Below are 24,349 nucleotides of genomic sequence, written 5' to 3'. Positions count from 1 at the left end.
GATTTACGCAGTTGGTAAAAATTGCGAGTTGGTCATTATTTTGTGGCGATTAGTGTTGCACATTCGTATTTTGACATTTCAGGGCTTCACACTTCGATGTTAAAAATAATTTACGATAATTATGGGAAATGAAGAAATACGTGCTGATGAGATTTCTGAGGTCAAAGGTGAATCCAGTGAACTTGTTAGTGATAAAGAGACAGATAGAGATGTAATAATGCGATGTAAAGAAAGAAATATAATGCAGATTATCTGTGACGGTGAATCCAGTCCTGATGAGAACGAGTCGGACACTGAGTGGACAAAATATGAGCCAAACAGAAACTTAGAAGTGTTTATGGGTCATCCAGGTGTCAAGGTGTTTCCAAATGATCCTCAAAGTAGAAGTGAAGTTGTCAGACTATTTACTGAAGATGATTTTATAAAAATGAAAGTCAACTGAAAGTAACAGGTATTATGATCAAGTGGACCACAGATATCAATGTCCAAAGAAATAAAAAAAGAGGAGCAATACTACAGTGTCCATAGTGAAATAATGTCTGGCATTAAATATTTTGATGGGACAAATGAAGAAAACCACAATACACGATGATTAGTCAACACATCCGTGAAATGTGACACCTTTCTTTTAACAAATGATGACACGAAACGGATTCCTACAAATTTTGCAGTTTTCACATTTTTCCAATAATGCAGTAAAATCCAAGCAGATTATGTGAGATTGAACCGATCATAAATTATGTCTTAAATAAGTTCAACACAGTGTACAAACCTGAACAAGAACTTTCCTTAGATGAATCCATTATACCTCATCATGGAAGACTGTTTTTTCGGGTTTATAATCCAAATAAAAACACAAAGTATGGAATGCTAGTTGGAGTGGTATCTGAGACAAATGCTGGGTATGTCTGCAACTTTTGGCTGTATTATAAAAAAGTTAACAACTTAGAAAAGACTATTTCACTTGTGCTTAAAGACAGAAGTTTGCGGCAACCGGCTCCAGATTATTTTTTTTCCTGCTCTCAGTATTAGAAAAGTGAAAAATTTGCTGGTTGCAGATGTGTTAATAGCCTTTCCCAGATAACTGTGTACAGTAAGTTCCCTCCATATGAACGCTCTCTGTTCTGAGAGCATGTTCGTAAGTCCAATTTGTTTATAAGTCCGATACAGTGAGCCTGGGTACCCAACTAACACCATCGGCTCTATAGTATCGGCTATGTCACTGCCACTTTTACACTTGCTTCTGGAAATAAACATATTATACTACTGTACTCTATACAGTACCACTGTGCAGTAAAGTACACCAAAACACAACCACCTGTAGAGGATGTATGCACGTGACAACGTATGCCAACACGCGAACTGACTTAGGTGGGCAGGTGAACATATGTTTGTATCTTTGAAAATTTGCAACATGAAAGTTTGTATATAGGAGACTTACTGTATATTCTTCTTTGATATTACACTCAAAATTGGCAAAGGGTTTCAGAACCTAGGCTAGCCACAAACTAAAACCTGAAGCCATACCACTAAAATCTTTTCTATTTTGTGCGTAAAACCCATCATTCTCTCCTGGACAAATCTTTCCCCAGGCATGATTCTGTAGCATCACGCACTGGTCATTTGAAAGACACTGGCTCACCAAGTCACGGAGAGTTTCCAAATGTTGGGACATTTGTCCCCAAATACCAAAAGATCTCACCCACTAATAGAACCATGGGACCTAGCAGAAGAGTAATTACTGGGAAACTGCTGAGCTTATGATGCTGGGTCTAGACTTTCCTAAATTCTGGTTTTCATTTGAAAGTTCACATTTTTATCACTGGTAACAAATGCTGCTTTTCTTTTTTTCTAAAGTGACAAGTTTACTTCATCTACCTTCAAGAAAATACCTACCAACTACTGAATGGTTTGTCAGTTGTGCTTCTGAGTGAAATGGCTATCCATAATTTTTGAGCTAATTCAGCTCAAAGAACTGCTGAAGGGCCTGTCCTGAAGACAGTGATCGGACTGGAGCATGCAGCAAAAGTGCTTCCTGTGAGCTTCCTGTTTAATATCACACGGGATATCAAAAGAGTTGAGAGAGCAAAAGTAATTCATACAGCTTCATCAGGGACATGTTCTTTAATCCTTTTTTATTTTTTATTTTTGTAGAGATGAGGTCTCACTAAGTTACCCCAGCTGGTCTCAAACTCCTGGGCTCAAGTGATCCTCCTGCCTCAGTCTCCCCAAATGCCAAGATTACAGTCATGAGCCACCAAGCCTGGCCTTTATCAAGGACATTCTTAAGGGAAACTGGCATATGTATGTTTTAAACCATGAGTGCATGGTTTCATTGTACGGAATCCAATGATGACCACAACTCTGTGTGGCCACTTCCCTCTGTCCCTGCTAAAGCTTCAGCAAGTGTTTCCTGTCACTCTTGTACCCTCAGTGCACGTGTCACTTGTCACTGCACATGCCCTCTGCATGTAGACCTTGTGCAACCAGCTTGCACAAGTGGTGCTGCCCGGTAGGGCTGGCATCTCCTAGCCTGCCTTGCTTCAGTGTCATCCACCCGACTGTTTCCCACCCACAGGCACAGTGATGTGCACCCGGCTCTTCTCAACTAGGTGTGCCTTCCAAGCACTCTCTTCCCCTCCCATGCCAGGACGCAGAGCATTCTAAGACCCCAGGAGAAGATGGAGCCTCACAATGAAAGGCATTTAGTGTCCTGAATTATCTCATGGAAGAAAGCTTCTTTCCATCCAAGACCGCCCACAGTGGATGGTGACAGAGACAGAAATAGAATTTTATGGTGTAATCCACAGAATTTTAGAGTTTATTTGCTACAGCACCTTGTTTTACCTTCTACTGGGTGTGGTGGTTCATACCTATAATCCCAGCACTCTGGGAATCTGAAGCAGGAGGATCATTTAAGCCCAGGAGTTCACAATCAGCCTGGGAAAATATAGCGAGACCCTGTTTCTACACAAAATTTAAAAAAAAAAAAAATTTAGCTGGGCATCGTGGTATGGGTCCCAGCTACTCAGATGGCCGAGGTGGAAGGATTGCCTGAGCCCAGGAAGTTGAGACTGCAGTGAGCAGTGATTGTGCCATTGCATTCCAGTCTGAGCAACAGAGTGAGACCCTGACTCAAAAAAAAAAAAAAAAAAAAAAAGAAAAAGGAAAAAGAAAAGAAGAGAAAAAAAGAAGAGTTATCCTAAGTTCCATAGCCAAAACTTAAAGGGTGAAACTGGCTGCCATGGGCAGAATGAATTAGCAAGGCTGCAGCCGTGGGTGTGCATAGTCCAGGGAGGAGGCGCCCACATGTGGATGCTGACTGGAGAGGAAATAGACAAATTCTAGGCACTGACAGGCAGACAGGAGAGGTGCATGGAGGGAAGGAGGCTTGAGGGGAGAAGGGAGAGAGGGAGATGCTCTGTCCACTGCCTTCCAACCATGCCGGCATGGATGTCAGTCACTGGACGAGAAGCACCACGTCAACAAGGGCCAATCGGAAAGCCTGACTTTTTTTTCCCCAGTATAAATTTCTGTTGCTTAAGGATATAAAACACACACACACACACACACACACACACACCCCTGCAACCACATCCAACAAAATATTACGTTTAATAGCATCTGCTACCTAATCTATGTTTTTCCCCCAATTATCTTTAAAATGTTATTTAACAATGTATTTGTTGAAATCAGAATCCAATACTGTATTCTTATATGGTTCTTAATTCTTTTTAGTCCCTAATGATTCTCTTCGCCTGACACCTGCCTGCCATTTATTTCTTGAAGAAATTGGGCCATTTATTTTTGTAGAATTTCTCCCATTATGACTGTAGCAGATAGATGGATGCTGCTGACAAGTTCCTCTCTCCCACACATATCCTAGAACTTAGTTCTAGACGCTTGACTGGATTCCAGTTATTTTTGGCAAGAATGCTTTCCAGGTGACGTTGTGGACTTCCTGCTGTGTTGGGGATGCGTCACGCCTGGGTGTCCCTCCTTTGGTGGTGTTAAAATTGTTCAGTGGGTTGATCTACCAAATGTAAGTCACCACGTCAGCAGACATGAAGGTCACTGCCAAGACAGAGGGCTTTATTTGGTATTATGAAAGGTTGAGTTTTCAACTGTATCATTCTTCCTGCACTTGTTAGCTTTGACTTTTCTAAAAAGAACTTTCCCTCATCAACCCGTTGCTCACCCTGAAGTATGGACTCTAGAGGGAAGGCAAGATATATATTGTATCCTTTCCCTTTCTTGATCAAAGTTCACAATAATGAACTGATGCCCTGGCCACCTCCAGAAGGAACTAGTGGTATGGTAATAACCTCAGAGCTTGTACACACTAGCTGTGTTTCAATCCATTTTTCTTTCTGATGCTAGCATCATCCCATACTCAGGCTGTGGAAAAACCCTTCAATCTGACCCCTCTCTCCTTCTAGAAGTCTTTGACCACTTCATTTCTGGCACAAGTGATCCCAGATGCATCTCGTACCTCTCCTGCCCTACACCTGAAATCAGACAGTCAGATGTCACTCCAAGAAGCCCTGGTTTCTCTTGGTGGGGAATGGAATTCAGACTCCACAGCTTCCCAAGATCTAAAAAAACGATGATGGACATAAAAACTGAGAAAAAAAACCAAACCACATCAGCAAGAAAAAAACAAGAACAAGGACCCAAAGTGCAGGAATAAGAGGCTTTTCTGCACTTACAACTGCAGAGAGGGTCTCACCAGCCAGGACATGTCACAGGGAGAGAAAACTGTGTCTGCCTGGGGGAGAGAGTCAAAGGAACCCCAGCATGTCCTCTGGGTGGGAAATATGAGAGGAAAGCTACACTTAGCTCACATGTGCCGAGGGTAAGCATGCTGGGGGCAACCTGCACCCCCAGTGCATTTCTGCACCAGATGCTTCCCCACAGCCTCCAGAGACAGACTCAATCTCTCTGTGTCAATAAGGGAAACAGAGACTCAGGGAGATGAAGTGCCCTGCCCAAGGCCACACAGCCTGACACAGACCGAGAATCGAGCTCCGACTCCCATGTCTGGCGCTCTGCCTCTGATATTTTCATCCTCACCCTTGCCCTCACCTCTGCCTCCAGGGGCTCAGCTCAGCCTCAGTTTCTCCACCTGTAATATGAGAGGTTAAATTTCTGTTCTGCCAACACCACCACAGTACTTACCTCAGTGACACCAGACTTCCTTGGAGGGCATGAGCCATGACCTTCTCATTCACTCATCTGGTTGGCAAACGTCTATGGTGATGAACCATCCAGGCTCCATCCCTGTGAGAGGCAATTTTATGTGCCATCGTGACTGAGTTAAGGGGTGCCCAGATAGCTGGGACACGTGATCTTGGGGTGTGTGTGGAGTTGAGTCTGGAAGAGATGAGCATATGACTCAAAACCCAGGAATGGGGCAGTTGCAAACTGACTCAGAGGGCCCAAATAGGAAAGGTAGAAGAGGAGAAAAGATGTTCTGCTCTCTGAGCCAGGACGTCTGCCTTCTGCTAGACTCAGACATCAGTGCTCCTGGTTCTCAGACTCCCAGACTCAGACTGGGACTTACACCAACAGCCCAGTCTCTCGGGCCTTCATACTCAGATGGAATCACACCGCCACCTTCCTTGATTTTACAGCTCGCAGAGTGGGACTTCTTGCCTCTACAACTCGTGAGCCAATTTCTATAAAAATCGCCCATGTCTCTATCATCTGTCCTCTATCTCTCACTTTCTTAATCTATCATCTGTATATCTACCTGCTTACCTGTCTATCTATTCATTCTCCTATTGGCTCTGTTTCTCTGAAGAACACTGATTGACACAGTCCCTTCCAAGACTTAGAGTACTTGGTGGTATACTTAGAGTTATTCAGTACTCAGGATTTACAATACTTGGTGGTGTACTAAAGAATCCCTCAGTATTCGGGACTTAGAGTACTTAGAGACCTAGGTGGTGTACTTAGAGTCACTCAGTACTCTGGCTTCCCCAGCAGTCTGGGTCTTTGCAAGGGGAATGCACTCCTTTATTGGCCCATGGGGAGCACCTCCAGTACCAATGGGGCTGAACCACCTGAGGTCAACTGCGATAAAGACAGGGTTTGAGGCTAGCAGCAGCCAGCACACACAGGTTGGCTGTGGCTCCCCATCCCAGCCAGAGAAGACATCATACCAATCAGAGAAGCGATACCCAGTTATCACGCTTTGGGAAGTATGTGCACATCTCTTCCAGATGGGTGACACTGACCAGCTCTCCCACATAGCCTGGGTGTCCCACATGCATCTCTCAAAAGCCCATCCATCCAGTTCAGACACTGTATCAATGATGGAGACTTATCCAACCTAGGCATAAGATACATCCTAGTGCTGAAATGAAACACAACAGTCAGTCCACTCAGAATGTCTTGGCAAGCCCATTGCCACACGCAAACCCAGACTGTCAAGACTGGAATCAATACCTAATTTGTCAGTGTGTGGGCAGTGTCACAGAACAAAGAACGTAACCTCATGCTCCCATAAAATGCACAATTATGGTACCTACAAACAAACACAATAGGAAAAAACCAACCAACCAACCAACAAACAGAAAAACAGCCCAGAAAACATGTTCTCATACAATGGACAAAACAGGATGCCAGGGATTGATCTAAAAGATATACAGATTAGCAATCTGGCCAACAAAGAACTCAAAAGAGCTGCTTTAAGGAAACTCAGCAAACATCAAGAAGACACAGAAAAATTGAGAAATTGTTCAGATACATTCAACAGAAAAACTGAGAAAATCATTAATCAGAAATCTTAGAACAAAAAAGAACAATCAGTGCAATAAAAAATGCATGAGAGGGGATCAACAGCTCAAGACTTCAGCAGAAAAAGAAAAGTCAGTGAGTTGAAAGCAGACAATCTGAAAAAACATGCGTGAGAGGAAAAAAAAAGAATGAGCAAGGACAAAGACAACTTAAGGGTGCTATGAAATACCATCAAAAGAATACTTTGTGTTTCTGGCATCGACAAGACACTAGAGAATAGATGAAGAGTAGCAAGCTTACCTAAAACAAAGAGATATAAAACTTTCCAAATCTGGTAAAAGGTCTATAGGCCCCCTATGACCTGCATCCAGCTTTACCTGGATGCTCAGGTACAGAAAAACCTATAAAATTGCACCCAAATGAGAAAACTCCAACACACATTACGCTCAACCTCTCGAAGGTCAAAGACAAAGAGAGGATCCTGAATGAGTCGAGAGGAAAGCGGCAAATAATACATAAAGGAGGTGTGCTTTCTCAGCAGAAACACTACAGGCTGGGAGATTGGGGATGATATATATTCAGCATGCTGAAGGACAAAAAATCGAAGGCATGGGAGACAACAGAGATGTGGCCCTCACCATTGGACAAAAAAGTAGATTTGTGTCATGCAAGTGAGTTAGAAGTCACTGAAAAACAAAAAGATGTGGCCAAGAACAATGTCAAGTTTTTTTTGTTTTTTTTTAGTTGGAGTCTCACTCTGTCGCCCAGACGGGAGTGCAGTGGCCGCTCCCGCCACCGCAGCCTCGACCTGCTGGACTCCGGCAATCCTTCCAGCTCAGCCTTCCGAGTAGCCGGAATTACAGGCATGTGCTACCACGCCCGGCTGATTTTTTGATTTATTGTAGAGATGAGGTCTCGCTGCCCAGGCGGGTCTTGAACCCGCAGGCTCAAGTAATTCACTCACCTCAGCCTCCCAAAGGCACGGGATTACAGGCTGAGCCACCGAGCCCGGCTTAATGTCAAGTTTATAAAGAATAACAACAGGGCTACACCGGAGCAAAAAGGAATACGTCACATTCCCCTAAACTCAAAAAAAAAAGAGAGAAATGGGAAAAAAACCCTGAAAACATGAAAAATGACTTCTCTAAACACACCAAAAATAAATAGACTGATTTGGGCATAAATATTGACCTTGTGCTTTTGAGCCCTGGGGCACAGACACCAGTAGACTGCAAACATTCAAGGTTGTACCAGCACAAGCATAATGAGAGTAGAAATTCCAAAGTTCTGTGTCTAGTGCCTTGTGCTTTTGAGATGGGGCCCAGGCACATCTTTGGATGGGAACTACACAGTGCCCAGGCAGAGCCAGAACATGGGGAGTTCCTTCCCGCTGCAATCCACAGACTCCTTACCTGTAGGCGGGGCTGGTGGTTCCAGGCTTACCACAGCTGGGAAAGGGCCAGGGGCAGCAGGAAAGTGGGATGGAGAGGGGGTCGGAAGTTGAGTCTTTGCTCAGAGTTTATCTAAGAGAGAGAGAGAGAACTTTACTCGAGATCCTGCTAGCAGTTTTCTCTCCTGCTGCCCATCAGGATTCTGGCTATAGTTCTTTTTTCATTTATTTTTATTTCTAATTTCCCCAAACCAAGCCTGTGAAGTCATCACCCAGTTCTTGGCTGGCAACAAGGTTGCTACTACTTGGCCCTACATCTGCTTTTGTTCCCAATTTCCTCTGGCCAGGCAGACTCTGGGAGGTCTCTGGGAGGGAAGAGGAATGTTCACTTGTGGTACCTGCCAGCTGGGCACACGCAAACTTTCTTATCTATAGGCCCCCTATGATGTGCATCCAGTTTTACCACCCACCCCCCAGCCCACCCTTTGAAGATTTCCATTCTTTTTTTTCTTTTTTTTTTTTTGAGTTGGAGTCTCACTCCGTCACCCAGGCTGGAATGCAGTGGCACACTCATGGCCACCCCAGCATCGACCTGCTGGGATCCGGTGATCCTTCTGCCTCAGCCTTCTATGTAGCCGGAACTACAGGTGCGTGCTACCACGACTGTTAATTTTTTTTTAATTTGCTGTAGAGATGAAGTCTCGCCAAGTTGCCCAGGCTGGTTTCAGACCTGTGGGTTTAGGGAATCCACTTTTCCTTGGCCTCCCAAACTACTGGGATTACAGGCTGAGCCACCACGCCCAGCTTTCCATTCTTTTCATTCTCTTGGTGAGGATAAGAGGACAACATGAGCCTACAGAGAAGACAGAGGTCCTTACCCAAAGACCTCCACTGCTGCATCTTTACCTGGCAGTCAGAAGCAGCTCAGTACTAGAAAGAACTCTGTGTCCATGGCAACCCGCAAACAAAAGATGCTGGTTAGTATGGCAAAGAATGACCATTAAAGAGTAGGGAAATAGAATGTACTTGGTCCAAGACCACAGAGGCTTAAAAACAGTCTCTCCTTAGAGATAGCTCTCCTTAGAAATGGGAGAGTGGGGACTGCGGAAGGAGAATGAACCAGGATCAAAGACCCCAGGATAATCACCACAAGACAGAGTCTAGCTCCCCGGTTTTGTCTTGGTCCTGGCTTTTACATAATGGAGGGCCTTCTTCTTATTGATTCTGATGAAGACAACATGAACCATTTGTCTTTTTTGGGTTTTTTTTCAGGTTGGCACAAATGATTAGAGGGCTCCAAGTTTTTTGAACAATAATAAATTTGAATAAAATAAGCTAGGGAAATATTCATTGACTCAAGCCATAACTTCCTAGGATTGGGAGGAAACCATCACATCTTTGTCAGTTAAAAATACATTCATATTTCTAGCTGAGTAAACATGAAGGGTGAATGAAATGCCATATCAGTGAGAGAAAGCATTAAAAATGTAGATGAAACTAAAAAATGTTGAAACATCTGAGTAGCGATGACAATATACAAATTGCCACAAAGTGAGAAAGAAGCAGAGAAGGAGCAGTTTTCTGTGTGCCTTGGCACGTGATCTAATGCTGAGAAAATGGTAACAGCTGAAGACATGGGGGGAGAAGCTTAAATTCCTGTTTATTTAGTAATGCTGTAAAGCACTGTGTAAGACTGCTTCCCTAAAGAGTGACAGCCTCTTGAAATAAATAATAAGTGGTTTGGAGCTGCTAGAAGTTTCAAAAGATAAAGCCCATTGATTTGGCAGATATAGGATAGTAGCTAAAGTGTGAAGTAGGATTGATTGATATCTTCTGTGTGACAGGTGCAATGGATGTGTGACGGTGTTCAGAAAACCACTTATACTAATGATGAAGTGCTTTGTGTTTTACAGCTGTGACCCAGGCACATCTTCAGATGTGAACCAGGTCAGTGACAAGGCAGAACCAGATTTCTGGGGTTCGTTCTTTCTGAAAGCCTGAGCCCTTCTTACCTGTAGGCATGACCTTGGTTTCAGGGAAACCAAGTTGGGAAACACAGTTGGGAAAGTGCTGGGGGAAGCAGCGACCTGAGATGGGGAGGGAATTGGTTTCTGTGTCTCTGCTATGATGAATATTCAGGAATAAAGTCAATTGATGTAGACCATACAGGGTCGTTGCTGAGTTTTGGAAATTGTGTTTATTGAGATCCTCTGAGTGACAGACGCAATGAGATGTATGATAATGGTACTGAAAATCCACTTACGGTAATGTTGCACCTATGCTGCTGATACATATACAAACTTATTTTCAATTTAATATTATTCACTTTTTATTTTAAAGATATGGGGTACAATTCAGGATTCGGTATACAAGTGGTCATCATACAGGTAAAGTATGGGCCTCCCTTTGGTCTCCACTTGGCCTGGTTTGAGAACAGCTACCCTTAATTGATGTGTTTCCCCCACTCCACCCCTACCCAGGCAGTATCCTGCTACTGCCAAAACCTTACTTATGGCATTATGGCAATTGTTCAGGGGTCCGCTTATGAGAAAGAACATGTGGCACTCTGTTCTTTGTTTCTGTGATAGATCACTGAGTATGGTAGACTAAATCCATCCAAGTTGTGCAGGCTTATTCTTAAGGTCATGTGAGAATATCCAAGGAAAGTTTGTTTTGTTTTTTCTCACTCTGTCGCCCAGGCTGGAGTGCAGTGGCACACTCATAGCCACCCCAACACTGACGTGCTGGGTTCTGGCGATCCTTCTGCCTCAGCCTTCCAAGCAGCCGAAACCACAGGCACGCACTACCACGCCTGGATAATTTTTGATGTATTGTAGAGACGGTCTCACAAGTTGCCTGGGTTGGTCTCAAACCCACGGGCTCAGGAAATCCTCTTGCCTTGGCCTCCCAAAGTGCTGGGATTACAGGCTGAGCCACGGAGCCCAGCCCAAGGAAAGTTTTTTACATTGAAATGGAGCAATAAAATCCACACTTTGTCATTACTTCAAGAATGTGCCCAAATAAGAGCCTCTGGGTAGTCCATATGCAAACGCAAACCATTTCCTTTGACTTTGTTTCCAAGCAACCAAACTCTTTTAAGCATTTGACATTTACTTGTGCCATTCCCAGATATTTAGGTGGTTATGTTGTTTTCAAGCTTTGAAGGGCACAATATTTACAATTTTGAAAATTAGGAACTTCAAGTATAATTTATCTTTCCAAATGGAATTTGACATCTAAATGCTTTTACTTTTACATACAGAATATGGGGTGTTTTTTTACTCTCACCCCTTGCCATCTGGCAAAAATGAAGACCCTCTTCTTCTGTGCAGGAGGACTCCTCACTCAGAAAATGAGGGGTTTTTCTCAGTCTACTGAATGGCAGGTTTGGGGGCACAATACTGGTGGAGAAAAAGCACTTATTTTCTAGATTGAAAGACGAATCGTGATATGGAAAGAAAGAGGAGAAACACTCCTCAGAACACTGAGTACGTGAAGCTCAGTGCCTCCAGGTTTCAGCTAACTTTCTTTAGAATATCACCGCATGAAGAGATCTTTATCTTTTCACATAATCCAAGTCTGTTTCTCTATTCCTCTTCGTTAAACTTCTCTTGTGCATAGTACCTTAACTATAATTAGTGGATCAATTATACTCTTTGGTTTTTCTTTCTCTTTTGGGCGGTGGGGGGTGGGAACAGTGTCTTACTCTGTCACCCAGGCTGGAGTATAGTGATACTCACCACACGTCTTTGAAACCCAAGGCTTAAGTGATCCTCTTACTTCAGCCTCCCAAGTAGCTAGGACTAAAGGTACACACCACAATACTGGGCTAATTAAATTATTTTTATAGAGACAGGGTTACTGATATGTCACCCAGGCTGGTCTCCAACTCCTGAGCTCAAGGGATCCTCCTGCCTCGACCTCCCTAAGTGCTAAACTTACAGGCATGAGACACCATACCTGGCCTCCTTGACTTTTTTTTACTGCAGTTACAAAATATAACTACAAAGGTTCTCTCCCTTTCCTGATGCCAGCTTTACTTATATACTTTCCAATTTTTTACTGAGTAAACCATTAATGGAAGTCCCTTGCCAGCAAAAGTAATACTGTAACAACTTTGAGATTAGAGAACTAAAACATATCTTCTCAACTGGTAAGCTTGTGAAATCTCTAATATAAAAAACAGAGATTCCCAAAACCATGGCCCCTTTTCCAGATGTGTGAGGAAAAGCAATGGTAAAGACCTGTTTATTCAAGTAATGCCTTTCATCGAACAAAAGAGAACAAACAAAAACAGCTGCCATTCCCATCATGCACCTGATGCCATGACAGTACCAGTTTGACCCTAGAAGGCCGAAACTCCCCCACTTGATGTAAGAGAGGAGTAACAGAGACCCAGACCACCCACTTCAAGGAAGAACCCACCCCAGTACACATACTGCTCAACAATAGTTAGGGCACAGCAGCAGCCTTCCTGGGCTGTCCCCGCCTGCTCCCCTCTCTAAGCGTATATGCGTCTTTACTCAATAAAGCTCCTTGCTGATCCCTCTTCTCTGGTGTGTCTGCAAATTCATTCCAAACGTGAACACGAGAACCTGTCGTCAACCCTCTCATGCTGGTAGCAGCACCCCGTTTCCCACTAACAGATTTCTGGTGATCACAAAGGGACACAGCAAGTGGGAGTTCTCCAGCCACCGGTGAGTCTGGATGCTCACCTGCTAGGCTTGAGCATTTTGCCTCTTTCTGCCACTGTCAGCTTCTCTTCCCGCTTGCTCATTGCCTCTCAACCGCTGCTGGCCTCACACTTCCCTTTCTCTACCAAAGAAGCTGGAGTGGAGGAGGTTGAGAGTCTTCTGCACTATGAGTGGCTAATAGTGTGTGGGGGGGTTCTTCTGCTTCTTTCTCTGTCCCTGGGTCTCCTCACAAACATCCTGGGGCACTGCTGATAAACTCCTCTCAGCTTCACACTCACTGCTCACTCCAGCTAAAACTTTGTTTCAGCTCACCTTGAGGGGTGACTTGTGAAGGTGGTGGGGCTTCTAGCCTGCACTGAGCAGAACTGAGTTTCTGGAGTGCACCCTGACAGGAGAATTGTGAGAGTGGCCAAGGCTTGCCCCTGCACCACGCAGTGCCTGGAGATCTCAGGAGGATGGGACACTTTTCCCTGAATGTGTCTAATCTGGCCATCTATAACCTTTTGTCAAGTCTGCCGCCTGACTTTCTGTCTTTCGGCACCTCTATCCTCCTTGCCAAGACTGTCACACTAGCCATTGCTGTCTCTGCATGGAGATCCCGCTTGTGTAGTCCTCAGATTTGCACATACTAATATTCCACTCGTATGGATCAAATGAGATGGCTAATCTACTTTCTTTGCTACTACCTTTAGCAACACTTGATACTACTTTCTCCATCTCTCTTCTCTGGCTGACACTGGCTGACACTCCTTCCCTCCAACTGATCTTGGGCACTGGGGTCTGGAATTTGCAGCTCCACGGGCTCTCCCACCAAGTGCCCATCAACTTGAAAACATATTCACGGTTTCAGGACAAGGGCTGCTACTTCATTCAGGCAACCTTAAGGGTGTCTCCCAGCCCACAGCAACTTTTAGACTTCATTTATCTGGCAGATCGCTGCTGCTCTGAGAGGCCTTACTGCTGTCGATGCCAAAAGGATGAACAGCAGGATTAATTCCAAGTCCCTACGCTTCCTGACCTCTTCCCTTATTCTGACCATCACCATCTTCTCTATGTCCTTAACGACTTTGTACACTGCCAAAAGGTCAGGACATAACATTTGACTCTAAGGTACAAGATATAGTCTTCCTACATTCTGGTTATCATGTTTACTCAGTAAGTAGGGCTGCCAAGAATCTGGCCACTTAGATACTCCCCAAATCTGTAAAGTTGTTTCATTATATCAATGATATTATGCTGACTTCTGACTTTCTTCCAGGTTTAGAGCAAGATGCTCTGGGTGTGTTACAACATTTAAAGAAATGTAGCTGGGAAGTCCATGCCTCAAAAATCCAAGGGCCTGGTTTATTGGTCAAATTCTTGGGAGTTGTCTGATCCGGTAAGACAAAAGTGATAGCTGAAGCTATTATTAACACAATACAAACCTTCCTTTCTTCCAGTACTGTTAAAGTTTTGCAAAAGTTTTTGGGAGTGTCAGGGTACTGTAAAGGTTTTATGCCACACTTGGCCCAAATTCTGAGTCCTTTGTATGTTTTGGTAAAAAAGGGGACCAGGTGGAAATGGGAGGATACAGAAACAAAGGTATTCGTGGTGGCTAAATGGGCGGTCGCCAGAGCACAAGTTTTAGTAGTGTATGATCCTGCCCAATCTGGCAAACTAGATATCCACATCACTAATGAGGGATATAGTTGGGGCTAGGTCAAAAAAAGTGAAAGATCACAGCAACCAATTGGATTTTGGTCTCAGCTATGAAAAGAGGCCAAGACAAGTCACAGCTTTATAAAAAAGCAACTGGCAGTCATTTACTTCACCTTGTGGGCAACAGAGCTCATGGCTGGAACAAGCCCTGTGACAGTCCAAACTTCACACCTAACTGCAGAAGGAATACGGGACTGGACTGAAGAACTCTGCAGTGGGACTACACAGACTCCCGCATTGGCTAAGTGGGGGGCATATTTGCAACAATGAAACTCACTGAGTGCAAGCCCTTTAAGGGCTGTGCTGCAGCACATTTTGGGACCTGTGACTTACACCACCACCAAGGCAGTGGCAGCAACACCTCTCACTTTATGGACTGCTTCATGGTGGGAAAAACAATGGACTGTATTACATCGGCCCTTGTGGGGTCAAGCCGTGTGACAGGAGTTACGGAATGGGCCATCTGAAGGCTATTCGTTTATCAGGTCGCCAGACATGCACCTGGAAATGATGGAGCTGATGCACTGGCTCAAGTCAGATGGTTGGAAACAGCTCCCACGAAAGACTTAGCCAGTTGGCTACACCAGAGGTGACTGCACGCCAGGCAGAAGACGACAGAGAAGGCCAAAATTTGACTATGACCCCATGGATTACTGCTATTTGGCCCCCAATGACACAGGCTTGTTGTCTGCTTGCCGGCAAAATTACAAGTATTCTAGAAAAAACATTTGAATTATGATTATGGCCAGTGCAATCCTCTCCATCACTCCTACACGTAAAACCACAAACTGTTTGTAAAACCACAAACTGTTACATACAGCGAAGGCTAAAAAGATATAGTATACCAAACCAGGGAAATCGGCAGTGCCTGCCACCATCATATCACAGAGTAAGACTTTAGCTTGTATATTGGTAAAGGGAAGGGGCTTGCTAATGTTGATACCTACGACATCTCTCTCTTGCTGCAAACTACCTAGTGGGCTTGGCCCACATCTACACTACTATAACTAATCGATCAACATGCTGGGTATGCACTAAATTACCTTTGACTGCTACAGGAGGCTTGCCATTAAAGCTCAAGCCTGCCTGCTAATCAGTTAGACTTGATTGTGCATTTAAAATGCTTCTGATCTTTTGTATTGCCTGCATTTTGCAACATACAAGCACTTTGCTTGTATGTTGTTGCAGTTTGTATTGTTGTTGTGGCATTTAAATACAATGCTCCCCCTTCCTCGCCCAGGGACCTCAAGGAAGAAAGGAGATCGCACAGCATGAAACCCTAAAGGGGTGGAGTGTGAGAAAAAACTGTCAGGTTTTCTCACCTGGCGGGATCAAGATAGCGCTCCCTTAGACCTTGGCCCACCAGAACAACATAGCACTTTCTTAGACCTTGGCCCACCAGAACATATGACTAAGCAAACTAATATAACTTGTTAGGTAGAATTATGTACTCATAATGTGGCTGCAGCCACTATTGTGTAGGTCTGTTTAAAAGCAGACAGGGATACACCTCAGCCTATGAATATGGCTCCTCAGTTGTTCTCTGGCCTAACCAAATCCAGTGTGACTCTGCCTAAAAAAGACTGAACTCCTCCAGCACAAGGGCCCAGGAGATAGTGGGCATGAAATGGCATGGGGAGAATTGGGGGTGAGAAGAGGGTTGGTATTTTTACAAAACACAGAGGTATAACTGGATGGGTCCCCCAAGTACTCCACAGCAATGGGAGTGTGGAGCTAGAGGGGAATTGAGGAAGTGGCCAGTGCCTCTTCAAAGTGCTGGGACAGGCTGGGCCATGCACCTTTTGGGCTCTCAGAGCAGTGGCCATCACCCCTCAACACAGGGCTGGGAAGAAGGTGATGGGACAATGTATACCTGAGTCCTGCCAGCAGCTGCCCTTGCAGTGGAAGCACCTGTCCCACTCCAAGGTGAGTACTCATTTCCTGTAGGCTCAGAGCTGAAGAGGGGTACAGCACCCTGCAGGGGGGCCCTTTCTCACTTCATAAAACCCAACACCCCCCCGATCCCATAGCCCATTTTTTTTTCCTGAACTCAGTGCTCTGCCACCAAGGTTACTACAGAGTGGGTGCAGCACCCATAAAAATGCCCAGTTATGTAATGGTACTCAGTAAATAGTCCCTCAATGACTCACTACTCTTAAGTGCTCTACATACAGAGAAACACACATGCACACACAGAGAAAAGCAAATAAAGTAGGAATGCTGACTTTAGATTTTTCATCTCCTCTTACATTGCAGTTTCTGTAGCTTTGCAGAGACCTGCGGTACTTTCAGAAGGTCAAAGCTCAAAATCACCTTCATCGAGGAAAAAGACTTGTAATCAGAAGAATCATCATTAATTCAATACCTGGTGAGTGCCATATGTATAACTGAAGAATCAGGCAGGAGGGCCAGTATTCCCACTAGTTGGGAGGGTTTTGCTCCTAGTTTCAGATGCAGATGATCTGAACTCAGCTGTCTACCTCTTTTCACACATGAACTCCTCTCCCTGAAAAGCTCATCAGTCCAGCGATCCTCGGCTGTGTTGCCAACTCCTAGATGTCTTTGCCTCCTTTTTTCATCCAGAATTTGGGAGGCTTCATCCCCTTTCCTTCTCTCCTGTTCTCTTTGCTCCTCTGGCCTGAGCTCAGGGTAGGCTTTTCAGGGGAGCGCCTCTGATGGAGGGAGGAGACCTATGTGTCCTCCAGACAAACTCTGTCTTGGCAGAAATGTCCCCATGTCATTTTCTCACCTACTCCTTCAGAGGCACATTTTTCCCTCACCACTTGGGCTCTCCCTTTCCCCTCTCTCCATCTGTTCCCATCTCATTTCAGGGAAAAAAAAAAAAAATTCCCTGCCTGAAAGGAGTTCCTGGGTGGTCAGCAGAGGAGAAGTCAAACTACATAGGTAAGAAGACAACCACAGTGTTAGGGCAAACAGCATTCGGGGTCAAGGAAAGCCTCCTAAGGGGCGGCACTAAGATCCTCCCTGCCGGAATCCACGTGACGACGTGAAGTGTTGGGGAAAGCGGGGCTCACCGGAGGTGCCCTTCGGGCCCCTACCAGCTACCAAGTATTACCAGTAGTAAAAATCCTCATAAACTTCTCAAGAGCTGATGACAGCCTGTTCTGGGGCGGGAAGGTGGGAAGGACACATATCTCAGGATGATCTTGGTCACATATAGAAATGCAGATAGTTCATTAAAATGGAATGTTGCTCATTCCATAAAAGGCGATGTTAAAAGAATCTGTAGCAGGTGTTACTGACATGTTATTGAAGATTAAGGTATTTTGCTTCTCTCCAGAAAGGCAGAAGGAACCAACTGAGAGGAAAAACTGGTTCTAGCTTCTCCTCATGGTAAACACGTCTTTTTTAGGAACCTCCACTAGTGCCCTATTGTGTGGCTTTTTACCTACCCCTGAAATAAAATGTAATGCATTTTTTTTCTAATTTTAGGCTTTATCTATCACAATACCAGTTGGATAATCCTCATAAGAAATGGATATGGAGCATTTACAATACCAGTTTCACAGTGGATGTTTATTTTGGTGCAGCATGGCCTGAAGCCACGTGGCAGCTGCAGCTAAACTTCTAAAAAAATTCTGTTCTTTCCCATCCCTGCTATCTGTCTCTTTCAAATCTATATGCTTGTTGGAATGCCTATGTTCATATACATGAACACTTGTTCTTGACAAAGAAAAATACATAGGTAAAATGCCGGTGGCTATTTTTTCCTTTTTTGAAGGAATACACTGTACACACATTTTCCATCTTGTCAGATCATTGGAAACACAGTACATAGGAACAGCAGGTGTTACATTGAAGAACTTTGAAAAACAGAACTTTCATTTTAAATAGTTGAGATATTTAATAATCAGGATCCTCCCAATACACATTTAGTTATCTGGTTTTTGGACAAGAATTTATTCCCTGCTTGTTTCACATTTGTCACTTCAGATTAGAAAGCGAATTTCTATTTTCTTTCTCTACTTGATTTACAAACTATAGATAGATAAACAGCAAGGACTAAGTTTTAAGCCCAGAGAAGAGAAGTGTTCACACAAGCAGTCTCCCGTCACCCAACACACACTTTTCTCTGGTTCCAAGCAATACACCCGCAGCTTACGTGACAGACTTTCTTTAATTATGCACAGACATGAGGGTGAGGGATGAGAAGGATAAAGAATCTTTGGTAAGTTCTGCTTGTGTGTAACATCATAAATAAAGTCAGAAATATCTGTCTTAGAATAATCTGGATTTATTATTTTGAAATGCACCACCCCTGCTCACAACCAATTGCACCTCACCTTGAGGAACTCTGTGAAGGAAAGTGACCTTTTCACTGTAAACACTAGTCAATCCTATATCCACAGGGAACATTTTCTTTTTTAGTCCTGGGGGCCTAATGTATTTGAAGTATCGTCATTGCCACTGTATCTTCAGGCTGTGAATGTCCTTGTAATGAGGTTTATTTTGGAGGTATCGAAATCATCCTTATTTGAACAATTTTCCTTTTATTGACAAGGCTCTCAACAACCTAGCTCAAGGGTCTGTCAGGAAATAAATGTAGCAACTAATAAAACAGGTGTCTCTGTTAAAACACAGAATATTCATTCCTGAAAAACTTGCACTCTGTAGAAAACACAGACAAAACAACAGCAACAAACCAGTTAGTGAAAACAAAGAAAAGGTTTGAAGGTACCCAGGTCAGTAGCTCAGGGGTGGCCAGTAGTTTTTGTCTGTTCCTTTTGTTTTTAAGTGGAGACCGAACAATACTTTATTCTGTGGCTGTGGGTACCAAAGTGACACAGATGGGAGCACAGTGGGCGTGGAAGGCGGCAACCTGTCAGGAGCCAATAGCCTCGCAAGCCTGGTGGGCAGCCTGGCTGCAGGCACTTACTTTCCCTAAATGTACCAAAAAAAGCTTCCAACTGCCAGTGCAGCAGCCCAGTTTTAGCCTTTGTTACTCCCTTTAATCTGACTCCTTTTGGAGGATAAGATCATAGAACGTGCTTTCCAGTTTCTTTCACATAAAGCACTTAAGCGAAACTCATCACAAAGTCAAATGAGACGTAAATAATTTAATGATAGAAACTCAAATTTCTTTATACAGTATTTCAAGCTACTATAGTTCTGTGTGGAGTACAGATTTGCAATGGTACAAATTACACCCATATAATGAGCCATAAATTAAGCAAATAAAATTTCAAAAAATTCTCCTTTTATTCCTCACTCCCACTCGCCTCAGACTATTTCTATTAACGATATTGAGTTAAATCTTTTTTTTTTATTTTTTTTTTTTTTTGAGTTGGAGTCTCACTCTCTCGCCCAGACTGGAGTGCAGTAGCCACTCCCGGCCACCACAGTCTCCACCTGTTGGGCTCCGGCGATCCTTCCGTCTCAGCCTTCTAAGTAGTCTGAATTACAGGCATGCGCTACCACGCCCGGCTGATTTTTTGATTTATTGTAGAGATGAGGTCTCACTGCCCAGGCAGGTCTCGAACCCGCGGGCACAGGCAATCCACTCACCTCAGCCTCCCAAAGGTGTGGGATTACAGGCTGAGCCACCGAGCCCGGCTTGAGTTAAATCTCAATGGACTACCTGTGAGAAGATCTACCGCTGACAGGGCTAACTTCAACTAGTGCTGGGCAGGAGACTGTGGACTTTCCTGCTGAAAGTCAGTCCTACTTTCTATTTTGCTTCAATCCAGGCCTTTTCAGATGAATCACCACTCAGTAGCTTCTGACCATCCTTCAAGTATGGGGGGGGAGCAAAATAGGAAAATGGTTTTCCCTTCAGGAAGAAGCTCACAGCAGACACACCACTGCTCTGTAGCACAACCGGCCCAAAGGGGATCCACGTCCCACATGCCTCACTCCCATCCGTCAGCCCCTCATTTCCCTGACCCTTTAGCTTCTAGCCCTATGACTACAGTTGCCACAGAGGCTTCACAGATCACAGAAAGTGTAAGAAAACTAGAGGTTTTAAAATCAAAACACAGAAGTTTACATCCCCAGTTTTAAGACATATACTAGATGTTGGGAAAACATACCTCTACACACCTTTGGTTTTCACAACACATAAGGGTTCCAATAAATTCTGCTTGTTTTCCAGACAAAGAAAAAACTTGAATTTCTGGATTGGGTACAATCTACTGGGTATACAGCAAGCCAGGGGCAAATTCCACCAACTCTATCACTTAACATGAAAGGGACAGGGTCTAGAAAAAAAATAGAGTAAATGGTATTTTGTCTCAAGAACAGTTGATGTGACACTTCCAGAGGTCAACACAGTGATGGCTGCAAGATGGTGAAAATAAAAACACCAAGACTGCAGAACACAATTCTTTGAGGAAACTGTCAAGCTCTATTTACCAAGCTCTGAGAACACAAGACTTTGTTTGGTAATCTGGGTCTAACCTGGGGTCTTGCCAAGACAAGAAGCCCTACAGAACATTGAATTTAGTCTGGTCACTGAGATGCTGTGGCCCTCTAGCCCAGAAATGGCTGGCCCAAATGAACCAGTAGGCTTCTGGCAGCACAGAAACACCTTACCACAGGGCGTGAGAGGAGAGGCCAAACACGTCCATGTCTTTTTTCAACTTTCTCCTAAGTATTTTAATATTTTAATACCCAACAGCTCTAATTCTTCCTTTATAATTAAACACCAAAATTGTCTTATTAAACATAACAGTTCAGTTTGGGAGTTTAATGCACTCCAGAATAGATTCAACACACTAAAGGGAGATGGTTAAGAAAAACTAACTTACTTCTGTGAGCTAAACATTTCACACAGTTGTGCCAAGCAGCTCAACAGGATAAGCTACAAAGAACAATGCTTTTCACTGTTCTCAAAACACTATCAAGACCATCAGGATTTAAGCTTATCGCAAGATTATTTGTAGGTGCTTTCCCTACGGGGAAATAAATCTTTGTAATTCTTCTCCTTTAACATGGATTCAGAAAAATTAACACATGTTATTTCAGCAAAATAGTTTGGAGACTCACCTTCCAGAGAAATCTGCCATCCTTCTCTGTATTTCCTTTTCATCATACACGACAGAATTTGGTATTCACAGTAGACGAAGGGGGTTGTTCTTCAAGCTTCACCTTCAGTTCAAATGAACAAACATGGATCAAATTAACTCCTGTCCTCCGTATATATATCTTATTGCTCAGTTTGTTCAATAAAGAATTTAAGATGGCTAGTTCTCATTATCTAAAAGCCACTTGGCGAGGTGCTGCAGGGTATACAAACATGAATGAAACCAGCCCTTCATGTCAAGGAGTTTATCTAATTGTGGAAACATCAGGAGTTTACATAAGTAACTGACAGAACAATTAAATGAGCCATTGGGAGTTGGCCTGGGAATCTAACTCATATACAACATTATTTCTACCAAGGTCCAAAATACTATTATTCTTTAGAAATGCTCATGCCTTATAAGCTGAAGCCCATTTGTATTGGGTTTATTCATTTATTTTTGAGTCAACCAAATTTAGTGTCAAACAAGAGAACAATCTTATTTCTCCTTTATCCTTAGAATGGCTAATTTTTTAGGATTTGACGTCTTATCCAAAAAGAAAAGAGGAAAAGAGAGAAAAGAGACTAATCATGTGTTAAGAAGCATTAGAAATTTTAACTAAGATACAGTAATAAACTTTTTTTGAACCAGTAATTCTTTTTTTTTTTTGAGTTGGAGTCTCACTCTGTCACCCAGACTGGAGTGCAGTGGCTGCTCCCGGCCACCACAGCCTCGACCTGCTGGGCTCCGGCGATCCTCCGCCTCAGCCTTCCGAGTAGCTGGAACTACAGGTGTGCGCTACCATGCCTGGCTAATTTTTGATTTATTGTAGAGATGAGGTCTCGCCAAGTTGCCCAGGCGGGTCTCGAACCCGCGGACTCAGGCAATCCACTCACCTCAGCCTCCCAAAGCACGGGATTACTGCCTGAGCCACCGAGCCTGGCTTGAACCAGTAATTCTAATTTAACTTGTATGCATTAAGTATACAGTATCCAAAATAAGATCTTAAATTTAAAACATCACATATTAACCTTCACCTAAGACAGACAATTGAGATTTACATTTACTTCTATCGTTTAGATATGTTCTTCAGAAAGTTTCCAATAAAACATAAGTTAAAATTTTCGCTTTGGGAAAAATTATCATTCAGATCAGCTGATAGGAAAGTACCATCCACATCGGGGTGCATATCACCTGCATCCAAGAATGAAATTTGAGATTCTGACATATTTACATGCTGCCTTGTATTTGTTCAAACACAAATAAAATGAGTCATTCGATTGACAGTAAAGCCATCTATATTTTTCTGCTACCTTCCAAAACGAAGCAGTACCACCACTTACCACAGGTGGGCAGCGAGTGGTACAACCTGGGATAAAGCAACAAGCGGTGCAGAGGGTAAGTGGAAAGAAGTTGGCTCAAGAACGTGAGGAAAAAGAGAAGGAAACATATCTGAAGATGAGCATACTGTGCATTAACTGAAAAAATGTTTTCTTTCCGGAGAAACTGTCTTGTACTGTTATTTGTTCTTATTTGTTTTAATAATATTACTGAATTTACCATTTGTCTTTCATGAATGAGAAACTATCTTCCTCAAAGCCAAGTTAAACCGTTCAATTGTTTTTTTAAAAACTGCAATCTGAAGTTTCCCAAAAAAGTCAAACTGCTGAAATTATGAGGTGTATCTTACATATAAATGTACATATTCTGTGAATTACTCACTAGCCATAAGCAAACAGTCTGTTTTGAGATAGAAGTGTTACTGACACTTTTATTTGGTCTAATAATGTCTATGAGATTCACTTATGTGGTTGGCATCAGCTGAGTATTATTCCATTGCACGGACTGTCTGATTCCCTCACCTGTTTGGGGTCTCTCTGCATCTTTCTGTGCCCTGGCGTCTTCCTCGTGCTACTGGAGGTGCCTGGGCAGCTCTGACTGGGTCATCTGCTTGTGAAAAGGGAGAGAATCTGCACTAGCAACTGCGGCTGTCACCAACTCAGGATGCAGAGGCTCACTTCTAAAAACGAAAATGAAGAGCAAATGGGAAAGAACAAAGAGGGGTTACTTATTAAGCCATTAGGTAGTTTCTGGGGAAAACTTTCTGTCATTCAAAAAAGCATCATTCAGTTCCACTTCTGACAGAAGAACTCACATGTTAGGTGGCAGTTTTATATAGGTAGACTTTGAAATTTAAAGGTTGAAGTTAATGGACACTTGCTGTAACACAATATTAACTCAAAACAATCTAACAAGGTGGCGGGGTGAGGGATCCGCCTCAAACATGATAAATTAGTGGAATGTTTTGCTAAGTTGCCATTTTATTTCAAAAACAATATATACTGTAAGCAAGCACAAAAAAGGGGGCTTAACCTATTCATGGAATTCTTACTCATAATAGCCCCAAACTGGAACCAACCCAAAGGCCTACCATCACAATGGATAAACTCATTGTGATGTGTCCATGCAGTGGAATAATACTCAGCTCATGCCAACCACATAAGTGAATCTCATAGACATTATTGGACCAAATACAAGAAGCTGGACACAAAAGAATACATCGGGACATGAAGCTACTGACTGAGAAGATGACAATGAGAAATACTGTGTGTCTGGATAAGTGTGTGGGTTGCATGGGCTTGCTATCCATTTGTCAAAATCCTATAGTTAAGATTTAGATACTTAAATGTATGCGAATTTTAGCTAGGAAAGAAAAGAGCCATAAATCATTATCACCCAGGAGGAGATGGAAAGTGGGTGAATGTACTGATGATATAAAATAGCAAAGTGTTTATTACCGTAGA

The 24,349-nt window shown here is 43.3% G+C and overlaps 1 long non-coding RNA gene across 1 annotated transcript; it reads right to left on the bottom strand.

Moving 5' to 3' along the window:
* Nucleotides 1-3,665: 3,665 nt before the first annotated feature.
* On the bottom strand, nt 3,666-23,537 carry LOC103276339. Its single transcript, XR_002481304.1, has 5 exons — nt 23,408-23,537; nt 21,529-21,630; nt 8,154-8,264; nt 5,179-5,280; nt 3,666-4,074 (listed from the first exon to the last, which is right to left on the bottom strand). It is a non-coding gene; the product is annotated as an uncharacterized LOC103276339 (long non-coding RNA).
* Nucleotides 23,538-24,349: the final 812 nt, after the last annotated feature.

This window comes from Carlito syrichta, unplaced genomic scaffold (assembly GCF_000164805.1).
Source record: "Carlito syrichta isolate Samal-C Ts95f unplaced genomic scaffold, Tarsius_syrichta-2.0.1 Scaffold316041, whole genome shotgun sequence".
Classification (NCBI taxonomy): Eukaryota; Metazoa; Chordata; class Mammalia; order Primates; family Tarsiidae; genus Carlito; species Carlito syrichta.
The sequence above is the reverse complement of the archived record's forward strand: the minus strand, read 5'-3'. Positions and strand labels throughout refer to the sequence as shown.